Source organism: Adiantum capillus-veneris, chromosome 29 (assembly GCF_014529385.1).
Source record: "Adiantum capillus-veneris isolate H3 chromosome 29, ASM1452938v2, whole genome shotgun sequence".
NCBI classification, from domain to species: Eukaryota; Viridiplantae; Streptophyta; class Polypodiopsida; order Polypodiales; family Pteridaceae; genus Adiantum; species Adiantum capillus-veneris.
This window is the reverse complement of record NC_140959.1, coordinates 27,107,976-27,112,542: the sequence shown is the minus strand read 5'-3', so window position 1 is coordinate 27,112,542 and position 4,567 is coordinate 27,107,976.

Genomic DNA, 4,567 nt, shown 5'->3' with positions numbered 1-4,567 from the left:
TGACTCAGCATTGGATCCAACAAAATATTATTACTACAACAATGAGGACAAAATATACAGCTTCTCCTCTAGAAGCGGACTTGGCTCCTTCCACGTTGATTCTTGTGCCTTAAAACACATGTAGTAGAAGCTCTAGTCGAAGGGATAGAGACCATCTCAGGATCAGCCCCCTATCCATCGTCCACACCAGCTACTTGATGCACCCCATGACCAAGCCGTATTGCAGTAACATGAGCATGGATCTTTCTAACCGAGCCCTTTGTTGTCATTTCAATCTCCTTTAGGACAATCAACCTCGAGATGCTATTTTTTGAGATGAGCAACCGACTTAGAATTACAGGTTTCATGTTGATGTCACATATATGCATTTCCTTCTTAGGGGTTTGTAGAAGACCTCTCAAGTCATAGATGCAACCATCGATCTATTCATCGATGCTCAATATGTCTCCCCCAACCACCATGGTTTGTGGTGCCTCTATAGAATGAGACCCTTGTTCCTCAACACCACCAATGCACTATACATCTACTACCTGGTTCAGAGCATGCAAATTATCAAGGGTTGGGAGAACATCTCGCATTTGAGGGAAGTTCCTTTCAACTATTAACCAAATCCCATAAAAGTGCTTGCACTTTGATCCCCAATCTAGACAATCATAGCAGTTGCATTTCATGCTCACATTATACCACTGAAATGGAGATGACATGCTAAGGATTTTGAAGCGAAGAGGGCTCTCATCTATCATTTCAAGCATGGAGGAGTCACTCTCAAGTCTTTTGAGGATCGCTTTACCTGTTGCCAATCTAGTTGTATGTTGCTTACTCAGAGCAAACTGGCTGAAACGACCAAAATCCGTTAAAGTAAGATCCAAAAGTCATAAAAACCTGAGAGTTAGAACCAACCTGGTTGCAAATGCAATAATCTTAGTGTTGTGTGCTTGATCTTACCAAGTTCCTGCTTTTGCTGGAAGAACTCCAACAACGTAGGAACTATTCCAAGAGACCTCAAAACGACCCTTGTTTTTACTACTGGCTCTTGGTGCTATTTGTCTAAATCATTCCTAGCCTCATCCATTATTTGTCCACACTACATTCTATTTCACCAATTGGGATTCCTCTCTTTTGAGCATAGCATTGTGAGCCTTTGAACAATGTTGGACCATATGAGCACTCATCCTCCACATTATGTAAGAAAGTGAAGCTAGATGGTGAAGGACATATAGACTCATCATGTAGTCAAGTTATAATCATGACATTGACTTGCTTTTCTTGATTTTTCCAAGATATCAAGACCAATTGTTAGAATGTGTGTGCACATCTCTCTCTTATGACATATCATTGCTTTTGCTGGGAAATTGGCCCCTTTTATCTCCAATACAGATCTTCTTCTTGAATAAATGTATCATATATGGAGGCTTACTTCTTTATCGGTTTCATGGTCTAATATGTTAATTGAATAAGAGCTAAAGGTGGCCCCCTTGTTCGTAGGCTAGCCACTTTTCTCATGAAATCTAGCTCTAATAGAGATCTCCTTCTTGAATGATGTATGTGATGTATGAAGGCTTAACTTTTTATCCATTTCATGGTCCAAGATGTTGTTAATTGAATGCATAAGAGCCAAAGGAGGCCTCCTCGTCCATAGGTTTTCCAACTTTTCTCATGAAACCTAGCTTCAAACTTCATTGGTTTCAATGTTTCTCTCTCTCTCAATTACCATACAAAGACTTAAAGAGTGTACATAAAGTGGTAATGTATATCAAAATGAGCTAGCTAGGGGTGGAGTCTTTGCCCAGGAGGCCTGAGTTTCAGCCTATGGACTCTTTACAAGGTCGCATGCCAGGGGTTCATCATGAACCAATGGTTTCTATTACTCCCCAAGTTATGCCAACAGTGGTCACTACAGCAATGCAAGATGATGGGCTAAGGCAAGACATGAGGCAAGTGGTAGATTTAATGAAGAATCTCAGCCTAAACATGCTAGGTAATGTGGGAAATAATCGAGGTCAAGGGAGGTTTGCAAATCAGTCAGGAGGTGAAGAAAGACCCAGGAATGGTGTTGGACAAAGCAATGGTAGAGTCTAGAGGCAGACGCCCACATGTTATAATTGTGGGAGTTGGGACACATCAACCCGCAATGTGATAAGCCACCAAGGATGGGGGGAGACATGCATATATTACCAAGACAGGTGCTAACTAGGTCAAATGATTATGGCATTGAAATTAAGGGAGAAGAAGAAACCAATGGATTAACCCAAGAGGAAAAGGGAAAGACAAAAGTGATAAGTGTGGTCACCTTGGAGAAGGCAACAAAGCTGGAGGATACATTAGTGATGCCTATTGGGAAGAGGACCACAGAGGACAAGGAAGGAAGAAGTGCCCCAGGTCCTAGTAAGAAGAAGGGAAAGAGCCATGAAGGCGAGGATGTCAAGGCCAAGAGGAAAAGAAGGGCTCGTCGCAAGTTTCATGTTTCAAATTTTCCACTAGGGGATGGGCAATTAAGCTATGACTTGAAGGAGGATTTGATAAGTAGGAAAGCAGATGTTACTTTTGGGCAGCTTATAGAGATGGTGCCTAAGCTAAAGCGACAATGGAAGAGGATGGTTAACCCAATGGAGAAAGAACCAGAGAGAGGTTCAGTGAAGGTGTTGGCGATGGATGAGCTACCAGACATTTGATCAATAGTAGATGCGTGGCACAAAATAAAAAATATGGGACAAGGTTATGTTGATGGCAGAGCCCAAATATGTGTCATAACACACTCATGCGTTGAGAAGATGCGTCTTACAGTAACTGGGGTGTTAGGCTTTTGGATTAGATTGGCAAACCATCAGAAAGTAAAATGTTTGGGTGTTGTAAAGAGCTTAGAAGTGGAAGCATATGATGTAAAGGCAGTGGTTGATTTTCATGTGATGCCAGCGGGGTTGGGAGCATATCCTATAATACTGGGCAAACCATGGTTACGTGCAGTGGGAGCTGTTCAAGATTGGAGACGTGGTACAATTAGCCTCTATGGAAAGACAGGTGCCAAGAAGCTATATATATGGACACGAGGAAAGTATTGGAAGAGCTTTATGAAGATGAGGATGAGTCTAGTGATGAAGACCATTCCACAGTGGACCGATGAGGATAGTGATAGTACTACCAACAGTGTCATGAGGATGTTGATGTTGCATTTCTTCTGATGGACAAAGAAACCCATGAGTCTGGTTTAGTTGCATTTGCAAATGAGATTGAAGATGAAAGTGAAGGGCCTTATGAAGTGATTGAAGGGCTGATGCAAACCAAGGTTGATTTGTCAAAGAAGCAGGAATTGATGACATAAATGATCAGTGGAGACCTCTTAGCTATGGAGAAGGAGATATATTTGCACATGCTAGCTAGTTTTCCTGATTTGTTCATTACTTCATATGAAGAGATCATAGGGTTCAAGGGCGAAGAGATGCATATAGAGCTGAAAGAAGGTGCTAAGCCAGCGCGGCAAAGGCTAAGAAGAATGGGTCAAGAGCAAATGGAAGCCTTGCGGGAAGACGTGGACAAGTTATTGAAGGCACGGTTCATAGTCCCAATGGAAACCACAGAATGGGTGAGTCTAGTAGTAGTCAGCCCAAAGAAGGATGGAAAGTGGAGGATTTGTGTAGATTTTAAACCCTTAAATGCAACCACTAAGAAGAACCCATATCCTCTCATATTCATCGATCAGATCTTGGATTCAGGGCAGGTTATGAGAGATACAGTGTGTGTGATGGTTTTTCAGGCTGTTTTCAATTGAAGATTGCTCTTAAAGACCGAACAAAGAAAACTTTAATTACGCCATGGGGCTGCTATTGCTACACGGTATTGCCATTTGGGTTGTTAAATGGACCATCTTTCTATCAAGAGAGAGAAAATTGGGTATTGGAACCATTCATTGGTAGTTGTGTTAAAGCTTTTATGGACGACTTCTGTGTCTGCAGCAGTAGGGTTCAACACCATGAGAAGCTGCAGATGGTATTGGCTCGATATGATGAATGTGGAGGACAACTAAATCCAAAGAAATGTCATCTAGCACAGCCAAGGGTGAACCTTATTGGGCCATATGGTGTCAAAAAATGGCATCGAGGCTGATCCAGACAAGGTTAAGTCTATTATTATTCTTCCATCACCTACGAGTACAAAGCAATTGGAAACCTTTATACACAAAGTGAAGTACATGGCGCAGTTTATTCCATTGTCTTTGCAGCTCCTTTATCCATTACAACAAGTGGCAAAGCATGATCCATTGCAATGGGATGACAAGTGAAGAAGTGTTTCAAGAGGTGAAAGAGGTGTTAGGGGGGTTTTCAGCCATGCAGGCTCCTGATTGGGAGCAAGCGTTTTATGTAAATCCATCAATAGGGGATGATGCCATTGGAGCCATGCTATTGCAAAAGGGGAAGGGCAGCCATTATATGAGGCCAGTGTATTGTGCAAGCCGAGTGAAGTTGGTAGCAGAGAGAAAATTCTCGGAAGTAGAGCTAGTGATGGCTAGTGTAATATTTTCTTGTCGACGATTTCGTCATTACTTGCTACCATGACCTTTTGTTTTCTTGAC